Source organism: Aegilops tauschii, chromosome 7, assembly GCF_002575655.3.
Source record: "Aegilops tauschii subsp. strangulata cultivar AL8/78 chromosome 7, Aet v6.0, whole genome shotgun sequence".
In the NCBI taxonomy this organism is placed as follows: domain Eukaryota; kingdom Viridiplantae; phylum Streptophyta; class Magnoliopsida; order Poales; family Poaceae; genus Aegilops; species Aegilops tauschii.
Genome location: NC_053041.3, coordinates 449,215,995 through 449,232,027, shown reverse-complemented (window position 1 = coordinate 449,232,027; position 16,033 = coordinate 449,215,995).

Genomic DNA, 16,033 nt, shown 5'->3' with positions numbered 1-16,033 from the left:
TAACCCGATCTCCAAACTATCACCATGAGACCGGTAAAATACAAAACCTATCAAGGGCAAACCTTTTCCTTGCATGAAGTCCACTTGAGCTAGATGATGACGATCTTGACTCCCTCAAGTTGGACCACCTTTCTTGATTGTGTTGGGTCGATGAAGACTAGATGATTGCTCCCCCATACTCCACTATCGGTGAGCCACTCTTCGGCACATATTCACAAGTCCATTGACACCACAATGGACGGCAAGCATCAAGCACTTGATCTCGTCGTGATGCTCCACTTGAACTTGTGCACGGAATTCTTGATGGCGATCACCACTTGATGTCATCCTCTCCATCGGTTGAGTGATATCTTCCTCTTGACGCAAGCCCATGAACACGTACCTAACCCCACATAGAACTCTCACGTAGACCATGGGTTAGTACACAAAGCACAATGGACAATGCTTACTATACCATGAGATCACTTGATCCCACTCGGTGTATCTTCTACGCTTGGTGTGATGATCAACTTGAATCACTCTCTATACTTAGTCTTGATCAACCTTGACTCTTTCCAACTCTATGACCAATCTTTGGATAATTCCTTAATACCACCTTGGTCAACTCATAAACTCCTTGAAACCAACACATGTACTTCAAGAAATGCCTATGGAAAAATCCTTCAAATATAACTCAATGCAACCATTAGTCTATAGAGAATGTCATCAATTACTAAAACCACACATGGGGGCACCACATGTCCTTTCACTTGTGATATTAATACTGCTTTGCTGAATCTTGTTACGAAAGACCAATTTTCTGATACTCCTAATGAGGATGCCGTGTCCCATCTTAATACCTTAGTGGAATTATGCGATATGCAAAAGAAAAAAGATGTGGACAATGATGTGGTCAAGATGAAATTATTTTCGTTCTCTTTGCGTGATTCTGCAAAAATTTGGTTCTCTTCTTTGCCTCGCAATAGTATCAATTCTTGGAATAAGTGCAAAGATGATTTTATCACTAAGTATTTTCCTCCCGCAAAAATTATTTCCCTTAGAACCCAGATCATGAATTTCAAGCAACTTGAACACGAGCATGTTGCACAATCTTGGGAAAGGATGAAAATGATGCTAAGGAATTGCCCAACTCATGGGTTAAATCTTTGGACGATCATAATTTTTTTTATGCGGGATTGAATTTTGTTTCTCATAATCTTTTAGATTCCTCCGCGGGTGGAACTTTTATGGAAATTACTTTGGGTGAAGCCACCAAATTGCTTGATAATATCATGGCAAATTATTCACAATGGCATACCGAAAGAGCTCCTACTAGTAAAAAAGTCAATTCGGTTGAAGAAATTTCTTCTTTGAGTGATAAAGTTGATGCTCTTATGAAATTGGTTGCTAGTAAAAGTGCTCCTATTGATTTTAATGATATGCCTTTGTCTACTTTGATTGAGAAAAATAGTGATGCCATTGATGTGAATTTTATCTCTAGAAATAATTTCAACAACAATGCTTATAGAGGTAATTTTAATCCTAGGCCTTTTCCTAGTAATTCCTCTAATAATTATGGTAATTCCTATGGAAATCAATCTTATAATAATAATAATAACACCTCTGATCTTGAGAATAATATTAAAGAATTTATCAACACACAAAAAGTTTTCAACACTTCCATAGAAGAGAAGTTGAATAAGATTGATGATTTGTCTAGAAGTGTTGATATAATTGCTCATGATGTGGAAAATCTCAAGATGAAAAATTTTGTGCCTAAAGTAGATGAATCAATTAAAGCTCTTTATATTTCTATGGATGAAAGTAAGAAAAGAACTGATATGCTTAGAGCTAAAAGAGAATTTTTAGAGAAAGCTTTTTCTAGTGATTACTCTTGCAAAGATGATGAAGATCTTAAAATGATTGGTGTTTCTTCTATTGATTACTTGTTTAGTAAAGTTAAGAATGATGAAAAAGGGACTGGGGAAGAGTCAACTTTAGGTAGAAGGCATCCCAATATTTCGGAGGGTGAAAATCTTGTTGAGAAAATTGATAAAAGTGGGTTTGAAGAGGTCAAAACTTTAGCTAGTGATGTGCCCACTCTTTGGGATTATAAAAACTTTAATTATGATAGTTGCTCTTTGATTGATTGTATTTCTTTGTTGCAATCCATGATAAATTCACCCCATGCTTATAAACAAAATAAAGCTTTCACTAAACATATTGTTGATGCTATGATGAAAGCTCTTGAAGAAAAATTGGAATTAGAAGTTTCAATTCCTAGAAAATTGCATGATGAGTGGGAACCTACTATCAAAATCAAGATTAAAAATTATGAGTGTTTTGCTTTGTCTGACTTGGGTGCTAGTGTTTCTACAATTCCGAAATCTTTATGTGATGTGCTTGGTCTTACTAATCTTGAAGAATGTTCTTTGAATTTGCACTTGGCGGATTCTACTATTAAAAAGCCTATGGGAAGAATTAATGATGTTCTTATTCTTGCAAATATAAATTATGTGCCCATAGATTTTATTGTTCTTGATATTAATTGCAATCCGTCTTGTCCAATTATTCTTAGTAGACCGTTTTTACGCACTATCGGTGCCGTGATTGATATGAAAGAAGGCAATATTAAGTTCCAATTTCCTTTGAGGAAGGGCATGGAAAGCTTTACTAGAACTAGAATTAATCCACCCTACAATCATGAGAGCATCTTATGGATCTCGAACCAAAGATGACAAAACTTAGATCCTTGTTTTATGCCTAGCTAAGGGCGTAAAACTATAGGCTTATTGGGAGGCAACCCAATGAATAAAATTTATTTTTGCTTTTTGCTTTCTGTTCTTGTGTATTTACACAATTATGCTACTATTATGATTGTATTTTTTATGTTTTAATTAGTGTTTGTGCCAATTAGAACCAATAGGATCTTCTTGCATGATAGTTGTTTGATCTTGCTGAAAAAGATAGAAACTTTCTGCTCACGAAATTAATTCTTATTTTTTATAAGAAAGAGCTTTTGCCCTGATTATTTTTGCAGAAGATTAACATACAAATTGCTCAGGTCGTCCTAGTTTTTCAGAATTTTTGGAGTTTCAGAGGTTTTCGTTTAAGTCAGATTGCTACAGACTGTTCTGTTTTGACAGATTCTGTTTTCTTTGTGTTGTGTGCTTATTTTGATGGCTCTATGGTTTCCTTTAATGAGTTTTTTTCATAGAAAAGTTGGAATAGAGTAGATATAATGCAAAAACAAAATATGAATTGGTTTGATACAACACTTATAGTAGTGGTTTACTTTCTTTCACTAACGGATCTCACATAGGTTTTGTTGAGTTTTGTGTGATTGAAGTTTTCAAGTTTTGGGTTATCTTACGATGGATGAAAGAAGGATAGAAGAGCCTAAGCTTGGGGATGCCCCGACATCCCAAGCTATTATCCAAGAATGAGCAACCAACTAAGCTTGGGGATGCCCCCTAGTGGTATCCCCTCTTTCTTCTAACGACCATCGGTATTTTACTCGAGACTATATTTTTATTCGTCACATGATATGTGTTTTTCTTGGAGCGTCTTGTACGATATGGGTCTTTGCTTGTTTTATTTTGTGTTTTAAGTCATCAATCCTTGCTGGACACACCTACTCGAGAGAGCCAAAATTATGTCATGACTTGTTCGAATTGCTCTCTATGCTTCACTTAAATTGTTATGAGCAATGGACTTGCTCTAGTGCTTCACTTATATCTTTTTGAGCATGGTGTGCTTAGTATTTTTGAAGAAATGCTCTCTTGCTTCACTTAGATTTATTTGAGAGTTAGTAAAATTTTGAATAAATTCTCTCTTGCTTCACTTAAATTATTTTGAGAGAAAGAAAATTTGTTATGCTCATGTTCTTCACTTATATTTGTTTGAGCTTATGAAAAGCAACACATGAAAATTAGTCCCAAAGTGATAGATATCCAAGAAGGATAAAGAAATAAAAAATGTCATGAAGATCATTGGACAAAATAAACTTGATTCTTAGTAATAGTTTTGAGATATGATGGTGTGATATGTGAGTTATGTTGGTGAGTAATTGTGCTCTAGTAAGAATATTAGTGTTAAGGTTTGTGATTCCCTATGCATGCACGGAAGTCAATAATCATGCAGTGAAAATTATATCCTACTTGTGGTGCATTATTCGGTGTTAATTATGCTTAATGCTTGCTTATGAGATTATTCATTTTTTGGTTGGTAGCTTCCCAATCTTTTGCTAGCCTTCATTCTGCACTAAGTATGACCTCTACTTGTGCATCCAAAATCCTTTAAACCAGTTCTGCCACATGAGTCCACTATATCTACCTATATGCAGTATTCTTTTGCCGTTCTAAGCAAATTTGCATGTGCCATATCTAATTTTCAAAATAAACTTCTCTTTTGTGTGTTTGCTTCGCTCGTGAAACGGTAACGGGTGGCTAATATTTTCCATGCTAGATGTGTTGTTCTCAGGATGAGTGTTTATTCACTTGTCATTGAACAAGAGTAAGGCAAAGGTATTAGGGATGCCTAGTCCCGTAATGCAAAAAAATTGAATTTACTTTATGTGGTCAAATAATAAATTCCTTGGAAAGTGTTGGTATGGAGGGCACCCGTGGATACGGTTAGCCATGGAAAGTGAAAGTATGGTGGAAAAAGGAATAAACTTTATTTTCTGTTTGGGAACCGCCTATGGCATATCTAGCATGGAAAGTGTTCGGAACTCTAAGTCATTTTCGTTGGTGGGATAGATACACCTCCCAAAATGTTTTTATCTCTAAGTTTTTTGCTTTGAGCTCTGGCACCTCTACAAATCCCTACTTCCCTCTGTGAAGGGCCTTTCTTTTACTTTATGCATTTTTTATTTGGAAATTTGAGTTAAGCCTTGGGGAGTCCCGAGGAGGGGACAACCCACCAGGGGGCGCCAGGAGGCCCAGGCGCGCCCTGGTGGGTTGTGCCCACCTCGGGTGCCCCCTGGACCGCCTCTTTGCTCTATAAATACCCCAATATTCCAGAAACCCTAGGGGAGTCGACGAAATATTCATCCAGCCGCCGCAGAGTCCAGAACCACCAGATCCAATCTAGACACCATCTCGGATGGGGTTCACCACCTCCATTGGTGCCTCTCCGATGATGCGTGAGTAGTTCCTTGTAGACCTTTGGGTCCGTGGTTAGTAGCTAGATGGCTCTTTCTCTCTCTCGCTGAATTCTCAATACAATGGTCTCTTGGAGATCCATATGATGTAACTCTTTTTGTGGTGTGTTTGTTGGGATCTAATGAACTTTGAGTTTATGATCAGTCATATCTTTTTATATCCATGAAGGTTATTTGAGTTTCTTTGATCTCTTATAGCCTCGTATTTCTTCTCTGATATTTGGGTTTTGTTTGGCCAACTTGATCTATTTATCTTGCAATGGGAAGAGGTGCCCGGTAGTGGGTTCGATCTTACGGTGCTCGATCCCAGTGACAGAAAGGGAACTGACAGGTATGTATCGTTGCTACTAAGGATAAAAAGAAGAGATCTATATCTACCGCCATATAGATAAACGGACCTTGTCTACATCATGTCATCGTTCTTATTGCAGTACTCCGTTTTTCCATGAACTTAATACACTAGATGCATGCTGGATAGCGGTCGATGTGTGGAGTAATAGTAGTAGATGCAGGCAGGAGTCGGCCTACTAATCTTGTACGTGATGCCTATGTATTGATCATTGCCTGGATATCGTCATAATTATTTGAGGTTCTATCAATTGCCCAACAGTACTTTGTTTACCCACCGTTTGCTATCTTTCTCGAGAGAAGCCACTAGTGAAACCTACGGCCCCCGGGTCTTCTTTCTCATACATTTGCTTGCGATCTACTTTTCCTTTGCATTTTTATTCAGATCTATTAAACCAAAAATACAAAAATACCTTGCTGCAATTTTTCCTTATTTATTTTATTTGGCGTTCGATCTATCAATTTACTACAAAATTATCTCACGTCCGTTTGCCTATCTTCAGGCGCCGTACCCCGAAAGGGATTGACAACCCCTTTAACACGTTGGGTTGCGAGTGGTTGTTATTTGTGTGCAAGGGCTGTTTACGTTGTGTTGCTTGGTTCTCCTACTAGTTCGATAACCTTGGTTTCATATCTGAGGGAAATACCTACCGCCGCTGTGCTGCATCATCCCTTCCTCTTTGGGAAAAACTAACGTAGCTTCAAGCGACATCACTCTATATCAAATATCATTTGATATCAAATTTCATGATTGTCACTTTGGATACACAAGTGCTCTTCCTTGCAGGACTAACCCATGTAGGTAGATGAACTCAAATTACAAGTGGGGCTCCCAACCATTGATGAGCTATATCAACCTTGAGCATCCTACACAAGTTCAACTACCTGATCAAGATCAACACCACCACCCAAGGTATGTCATTCCATCTTAGAGAAGCTTTACCCCAAGTCATGGGTCAAAGCAACTCAACGAGATGTGAATACGTCAAAATGCTTAATCAAAAAATGGTAACCCCATTTCGAGCTTAAACATTGAGTATGACCTATGATTAGGTGTTCTCACTTGACTCCTCAGTCAATATACTCTAACATAGGTGACTTTGTCGCTGCCCCTCTCTAGATGAAGTTCTCTAGTGTTTCTTTGTGTTCTTACATTTGTGCCTAGCACGTTTCCCTTTCACTTCATCTAGATTTCTTTTCTTTTTCTCTGTTATGTTCTACATTCCCTGCATCCAATTCCTTGCAAATCTTTCAGTTAATTCCTTGCAAATCTTTGTGAGATCTTATTTGCCGAGTGAGCTGAGATGACAATTGTTTTCTCTTTGTGTTGAATTCGGCCTCACCGATTTGTTTCTTATCGGCTGAACCGAAACAACTCGGTGCAACCGAAGAAAAGGACTCGGTGTTACCGATTTCAATGCTGAGAAAGCATTTTTCCATTTGCATCCTGCATATTTGTTCCAGCTCCACTCGATTATTCTTGTCCTCTACCAGCATCTTATATTACATGTTGCTTTGTAATGTGACTCAAGGACCAAACCTATTTGACTCATGCTCCAGAAGATCCCTTCTTGGAAATTGATGTCAAAGGGGGAGAGAGAGAGCACATCAAAGCTTATCACATAAGAGAGAATGCACACCTTAAGCTTCTCCAGATTCTTATTATCCATAGAGGAGAGAAGTCACATGTCTTCAAGAGGGGAAAGACATGTTAGTATGTGCTATGGTTGTTATGATTGTTTTGCTCTGATTTTCTTTTCCCTATCTTCTCCCATTATCCGATATCAGATTCAGGGGGAGAAAGAGCTCATTTCCAAGGGAAGGAAATCTTTGGAATTCATTGCATATCTTTATTCTTTGGGGACATGTCTATATCCAAATAGAGTACTAAGTACTCACTCACTGCATGTCATCCCAATCTTGGTACTTTTGTGGTTTTCTCAATTTGCTTTGTTTAGTAGGTGTTCTTGTGTTATCTAACCCTCTTTTCTCAAGTTCACCTCCTCCAAAGCCAGCTCAAGACCACAAGGTAAGTATTGTTGGGGAACGTAGTAATTTCAAAAAAATTCCTACGCACACACAGGATCATGGTGATGCATAGCAACGAGAGGGGAGAGTGTGTCCACGTACCCTCGTAGACCGAAAGCGGAAGCGTTAGCACAACGCGGTTGATGTAGTCATACGTCTTCACGATCCGACCGATCCAAGTACCGAACGTACGGCACCTCCGAGTTCAGCACACGTTCAGCTCGATGACGTCCCGCGAACTCCGATCCAAAAGAGCTTCACGGGAGAGTTTCGTCAGCACGACGGCGTGATGACGGTGATGATGATGCTACCGACGCAGGGCTTCACCTAAGCACCGCTACGATGTAATCGAGGTGGATTATGGTGGAGGGGGGCACCGCACACGGCTTGAAACAATCAACTTGTGTGTATTTGGGTGCCCCCCCCCCCCCGCCCCCGTATATAAAGGAGCAAGGGGGAGGCCGGCCAGCCTTGGTGCGCCCCAAGGAGAGGAGGAATCCTCTTCCTAGTAGGAAGAGGATTCATCCTTTCCTAGTCCAACTAGAAAGAGGGAAGGGGGAAGGAAAGAGAGGGGGAGGGAGAGGGAAAGAGGGGCCGTGCCCCCCTCCCCTAGTCCAATTCGGACTCCTCATGGGAGGGGGGCACCACCTCCTGGGCTGCTGCCCTCTCTCTCCCCTCAGGCCCACTAAGGCCCAATACTTCCCCGGGGGGTTCCGGTAACCCCTCCGGCACTCCGGTTTTCTCCGAAATCACTCGGAACACTTCCGGTGTCCGAATATAGTCGTCCAATATATCGATCTTTACGTCTCAACCATTTCGAGACTCCTCGTCATGTCCGTGATCATATCCGGGACTCCGAAATACCTTCATTACATCAAAACACAAAAACTCATAATACCGATCGTCACCGAACTTTAAGCGTGCGGACCCTACGGGTTCGAGAACTATGTAGACATGACCGAGACACGTCTTCGGTCAATAACCAATAGCGGAACCTGGATGCTCATATTGGCTCCCACATATTCTACGAAGATCTTTATCGGTCAAACCGCATAACAAGATACGTTGTTCCCTTTGTCATCGGTATGTTACTTGCCCGAGGTTCGATCGTCGGTATCTCAATACCTAGTTCAATATCGTTACCGGCAAGTCTCTTTACTCGTTCCGTAATACATCATCCCGCAACTAACTCATTAGTTACAATGCTTGCAAGGCTTATAGTGATGTGTATTACCGAGTGGGCCCAGAGATACCTCTCCGACAATCGGAGTGACAAATCCTAATCTCGAAATACGCCAACTCAACAAGTACCTTCGGAGATACCTATAGAGCACCTTTATAATCACCCAGTTACATTGTGATGTTTGGTAGCACACAAAGTGTTCCTCCGGTAAACGGGAGTTGCATAATCTCATAGTCATAGGAACATGTATAAGTCATGAAGAAAGCAATAGCAACATACTAAATGATCAAGTGCTAAGCTAATGGAATGGGTCAAGTCAATCACATCATTCTCTAATGATGTGATCCCGTTAATCAAATGACAACTCATGTCTATGGCTAGGAAACTTAACCATCTTTGATTCAACGAGCTAGTCAAGTAGAGGCATACTAGTGACACTCTGTTTGTCTATGTATTCACACATGTATCAAGTTTCCGGTTAATACAATTCTAGCATGAATAATAAACATTTATCATGAAATAAGGAAATAAATAATAACTTTATTATTGCCTCTAGGGCATATTTCCTTCAGTCTCCCACTTGCACTAGAGTCAATAATCTAGTTCACATCGCCATGTGATTTAACACCAATAGTTCACATCACCATGTGATTAACACCCATAGTTCACATCGTCATGTGACCAACACCCAAAGGGTTTACTAGAGTCAATAATCTAGTTCACATCGCTATGTGATTAACACCCAAAGAGTACTAAGGTGTGATCATGTTTTGTTTGTGAGAGAAGTTTAGTCAACGGGTCAGCCACATTCAGATCCGTATGTATTTTGCAAATTTCTATGTCAACAATGCTCTGCACGGAGCTACTCTAGCTAATTGCTCTCACTTTCAATATGTATCCAGATTGAGACTTAGAGTCATCTGGCTCAGTGTCAAAACTTGCATCGACGTAACCCTTTACGATGAACCTTTTGTCACCTCCATAATCGAGAAACATATCCTTATTCCACTAAGGATAATTTTGACCGCTGTCCAGTGATCTACTCCTAGATCACTATTGTACTCCCTTGCTAAACTCAATGTAGGGTATACAATAGATCTGGTAGACAGTATGGCATACTTTATAGAACCTATGGCTGAGGCATAGGGAATGACTTTCATTCTCTTTCTATCTTCTGTCGTGGTCAGGCTTTGAGTCTTACTCAATTTCACGCCTTGTAACACAGGCAAGAACTCTTTCTTTGACTGTTCCATTTTGAACTACTTCAAAATCTTGTCAAGGTATGTAATCATTGAAAAAACTTATCACGCGTCTTGATCTATCTCTATAGATCTTGATGCTCAATATGTAAGCAGCTTCACCGAGGTCTTTATTTGAAAAACTCCTTTCAAAAACTCCTTTATGCTTTCCAGAAAATTCTACATTATTTCCGATTAACAATATGTCATTCACATATACTTATCAGAAATGTTGTAGTGCTCCCACTCACTTTCTTGTAAATACAGGCTTCACCGCAAGTCTGTATAAAACTATATGCTTTGATCAACTCATCAAAGCGTATATTCCAACTCCGAGATGCTTGCACCAGTCCATAGATGGATCGCTGGAGCTTGCTCATTTTGTTAGCACCTTTAGGATCGGCAAAACCTTCTGGTTGCATCATATACAAGTCTTCTTTAATAAATCCATTAAGGAATATAGTTTTGACATCCATTTGCCAGATTTCATAAAATATGGCAATTTGCTAACATGATTCGGACAGACTTAAGCATCGCTACGAGTGAGAAAATCTCATCGTAGTCAACACCTTGAACTTTGTCAAAAACCTTTTTCGATAAGTCTAGCTTTGTAGATAGTAACACTACTATCAGCATCTGTCTTTCTCTTGAAGATCCATTTATTCTCAATGGCTCACCGTCATCGGGCAAGTCAATCAAAGTCCATACTTTGTTCTCATACATGGATCCCATCTCAGATTTCATGGCCTCAAGCCATTTCGCGGAATCTGGGCTCATCATTGCTTCCTCATAGTTCGTAGGTTCGTCATGGTCAAGTAACATGACCTCCAGAACAGGATTACCGTACCACTCTGGTGTGGATCTTACTCTGGTTGACCTACCAGGTTTAGTAGTAACTTGATCTGAAGTTACATGATCATCATCATTAGCTTCCTCACTAATTGGTGTAGGAGTCACAGGAACAGATTTCTTGTGATGAACTACTTTCCAATAAGGGAGTAGGTACAGTTACGTCCTCAAGTTCTACTTTCCTCCCACTCACTTCTTTCGAGAGAAAACTCCTTCTCTAGAAAGGATCCATTCTTAGCAACGAATGTCTTGCCTTTGGATCTGTGATAGAAGGTGTACCCAACTGTCTCCTTTGGGTATCCTATGAAGACACATTTCTCTGATTTAGGTTTGAGCTTATCAGGATGAAACTTTTTCACATAAGCATCGCAACCCCAAACTTTAAGAAACGACAACTTTGGTTTCTTGCCAAACCACAGTTCATATGTTGTCGTCTCAACGGATTTAGATGGTGCCCTATTTAACGTGAATGCAGCTGTCTCTAATGCATAACCCCAAAACGATAGTGGTAAATCGGTAAGAGACATCATAGATTGCACCATATCTAATATAGTACGGTTACGATGTTCGGACACACCATTACGCTGTGGTGTTCCAGGTGGCATGAGTTGCGAAACTATTCTGCATTGTTTTAAATGAAGACAAAACTCGTAACTCAAATATTCTTCTCCATGATCAGATCGTAGAAACTTTATTTTCTTGTTACCATGATTTTCCACTTCACTCTGAAATTATATGAACTTTTCAAATGTTTCAGACTTATGTTTCATCAAGTAGATATACCCATATCTGGACAAATCATTTGTGAAGGTCAGAAAATAACGATACCCGTCGCGAGCCTCAACACTCATCGGATTGCATACATCAGTATGTATTATTTCCAATAAGTTAGTTGCTCGCTCCATTGTTCTGGAGAACGGAGTCTTAATCATCTTGCCCACAAGACATGGTTCGCAAGCATCAAGTGATTCCAAAATCCCATCAACATGGAGTTTCTTCATGCGCTTTACACCAATATGACCTAAACGGCAGTGCCACAAATAAGTTGCACTATCATTATTAACTTTGCATCTTTTGGCTTCAATATTATGAATATGTGTATCACTACGATCGAGATCCAACAAACCATTTTCATTGGGTGTATGACCATAGAAGGTTCTATTCATGTAAACAGAACAACAATTATTCTCTAACTTAAATGAATAACCGTATTGCAATAAACATGATCAAATCATATTCATGCTCAACGCAAACACCAAATAACATTTATTTAGGTTAACACTAATCCCGAAAGTATAGGGAGTGTGCGATGATGATCATATCAATCTTGGAACCACTTCCAACACACATCGTCACTTCACCCTTAACTAGTCTATGTTCATTCTGCAACTCCCGTTTCGAGTTACTAATCTTAGCAACTGAACTAGTATCAAATACTGAGGGGTTGCTATAAACACTAGTAAAGTACACATCAATAACATGTATATCAAATATACCTTTGTTCACTTTGCCATCCTTCTTATCCGCCAAATACTTGAGGCAGTTCCGCTTCCAGTGAGGAGTCCCTTTGCAGTAGAAGCACTCAGTCTCAGGCTTAGGTCTAGACTTGGGTTTCTTCACATGAGCAGCAACTTGCTTGCCGTTCTTCTTGAAGTTCCCCTTCTTCCCTTTGCCCTTTTCTTGAAACTAGTGGTCTTGTCAACCATCAACACTTGATGCTTTTCTTGATTTCTACCTTCGTCGATTTCAGCATCACGAAGAGTTTGGGAATCGTTTCCGTTATCCCTTGCATATTATAGTTCATCACGAAGTTCTAGTAACTTGGTGATAGTGACTAGAGAACTCTATCAATCACTATCTTATCTGGAAGATTAACTCCCACTTGATTCAAGTGATTGCAGTACTCAGACATTCTGAGCACATGCTCACTAGCTGAGCAATTCTCCTCCATCTTGTAGGCAAAGTACTTGTCAAAGGTCTCATACCTTTCGACATGGGCATTAGTCTGAAATACTAATTTCAACTCTTGGAACATCTCATATGCTCTGTGGCTTTCAAAACGTCTTTGAAGCCCTGATTCTAAGCCGTAAAGCATGGTGCCCTAAACTATCAAGTAGTCATCATATCGAGCTTGCCAAACGTTCATAACGTCTGCATCTGCTCCTGCAATCGGTCTGTCACCTAGCGGTGCATTAAGGACATAATTCTTCTGTGCAACAATGAGGATAATCCTCAGATCACAGATCCAATCCGCATCATTGCTACTAACATCTTTCAACTTAGTTTTCTCTAGGAACATATCAAAAATAAAATAGGGGAGCTAAACGCGAGCTATTGATCTACAACATAGATATGCTAATACTACCAGGACTAAGTTCATGATAAATTTAAAGTTCAATTAATCATATTACTTAAGAACTCCCACTTAGATAGACATCCCTCTAGTCATCTAAATGATCACGTGATCCAAATCAACTAAACCATGTCCGATCATCACGTGAGATGGAGTAGTTTTCAATGGTGAACATCATTATGTTGATCATATCTACTATATGATTCACGCTCGACCTTTCGGTCTACAGTGTTCTGAGGCCATATCTGCATATGCTAGGCTTGTCAAGTTTAACCTGAGTATTCCGTGTGTGCAAAAATGTCTTGCACCCGTTGTATTTGAACGTAGAGCTTATCACACCCGATCATCACGTGGTGTCTCAGCACGAAGAACTTTCGCAACGGTGCATACTCAGGGAGAACACTTATACCTTGAAATTTAGTGAGAGATCATCTTATAATGCTACCGTCGATCTAAGCAAAATAAGATGCATAAAAGATAAACATCACATGCAATCAATATAAGTGATATGATATGGCCATCATCATCTTGTGCTTGTGATCTCCATCTCCGAAGCACCGTCATGATCACCATCGTCATCAGCGTGACACCTTGATCTCCATCGTAGCATCGTTGTCGTCTCGCCAACTATTGCTTCTACGACTATCGCTACCGCTTAGTGATAAAGTAAAGCATTACAGGGCGATTGCATTGCATACAATAAAGGGACAACCATATGGCTCCTACCAGTTGCTGATAACTCGGTTACAAAACATGATCATCTCATACAATAAAATATAGCATCATGTCTTGACCATATCACATCACAACATGCCCTGCAAAAACAAGTTAGACATCCTCTACTTTGTTGTTGCAAGTTTTACGTGGCTGCTACGGGCTGAGCAAGAACCGTTCTTACCTACGCATCAAAACCACAACGATAGTTCGCCAAGTTAGTGTTGTTTTAACCTTCTCAAGGACCGGGCGTAGCCACACTCGGTTCAACTAAAGTTGGAGAAACTGACACCCGCCAGCCACCTGTGTGCAAAGCACGTCGGTAGAACCAGTCTCGCGTAAGCGTACGCGTAATGTCGGTCCGGGCCGCTTCATCCAACAATACCGCCGAACCAAAGTATGACATGCTGGTAAGCAGTATGACTTGTATCGCCCACAACTCACTTGTGTTCTACTCGTGCATATAACATCTACGCATAAAACCTGGCTCGGATACCACTGTTGGGGAACGTAGCAATTTTAAAAAAATTCCTACGCACACGCAGGATCATGGTGATGCATAGCAACGAGAGGGGAGAGTGTGTACACGTACCCTCATAGACCGAAAGCGGAAGCGTTAGCACAACGCGGTTGATGTAGTCATACGTCTTCACGATCCGACCGATCCAAGTACCGAACGTACGGCACCTCCGAGTTCAGCACACGTTCAGCTCGATGACGTCCCGCGAACTCCGATCCAGCAGAGCTTCATGGGAGAGTTTCGTCAGCACGACTGCGTGATGACGGTGATGATGATGCTACCGACATAGGGCTTCGCCTAAGCACTGCTACGATATGATCGAGGTGGATTATGGTGGAGGGGGGCACCGCACACGGCTTGGAACAATCAACTTGTGTGTCTTTGGGTGCTCCCCCCGCCCCCATATATAAAGGAGCAAGGGGGGAGGCCGGCCAGCCTTGGTGCGCCCCAAGGAGAGGAGGAATCCTCTTCCTACTAGGAAGAGGATTCATCCTTTCCTAGTCCAACTAGGAAGAGGGAAGGGGGAAGGAGAGAGAGGGAGAGGGAGAGGGAAAGAGGGGCCGCGCCCCCCTCCCCTAGTCCAATTCGGACTCCTCATGGGAGGGGGCGCGCCACCTCCTGGGCTGCTGCCCTCTCTCTCCCCTCAGGCCCACTAAGGCCCAATACTTCCCCGGGGGGTTCCGGTAACCCCTTCGGCACTCCGGTTTTCTCCGAAATCACTCGGAACACTTCTGGTGTCCGAATATAGTCGTCCAATATATCGATCTTTACGTCTCGACCATTTCAAGACTCCTCATCATGTCCGTGTTCGTATCCGGGACTCCGAACTACCTTCGTTACATCAAAACACAAAAACTCATAATACTGATCGTCACCGAACTTTAAGCGTGCGGACCCTACGGATTCGAGAACTATGTAGACATGACCGAGACACGTCTCCGGTCAATAACCAATAGCGGAACCTGGATGCTCATATTGGCTCCCACATATTCTACGAAGATCTTTATCGGTCAAACCGCATAACAACATCCGTTGTTCCCTTTGTCATCGGTATGTTACTTGCCCGAGGTTCGATCGTCGGTATCTCAATACCTAGTTCAATCTCGTTACCGGCAAGTCTCTTTACTCGTTCCGTAGTACATCATCCCGCAACTAACTCATTAGTTACAATGCTTGCAAGGCTTATAGTGATGTGTATTACCGAGTGGGCCCAGAGATACCTCTCCGACAATCGGAGTGACAAATCCTAATCTCAAAATACGCCAACTCAACAAGTACCTTCGGAGACACTTGTAGAGCACCTTTATAATCACCCAGTTACGTTGTGACGTTTGGTAGCACACAAAGTGTTCCTCCGGTAAACGGGAGTTGCATAATCTCATAGTCATAGGAATATGTATAAGTCATGAAGAAAGCAATAGCAACATACTAAACGATCAAGTGCTAAGCTAATGGAATGGGTCAAGTCAATCACATCATTCTCTAATGATGTGATCCCGTTAATCAAATGATAACTCATGTCTATGGCTAGGAAACTTAACCATCTTTGATTCAACGAGCAAGTCAAGTAGAGGCATACTAGCGACACTCTGTTTGTCTATGTATTCACACATGTATCAAGTTTCCGGTTAATACAATTCTAGCATGAATAATAAAC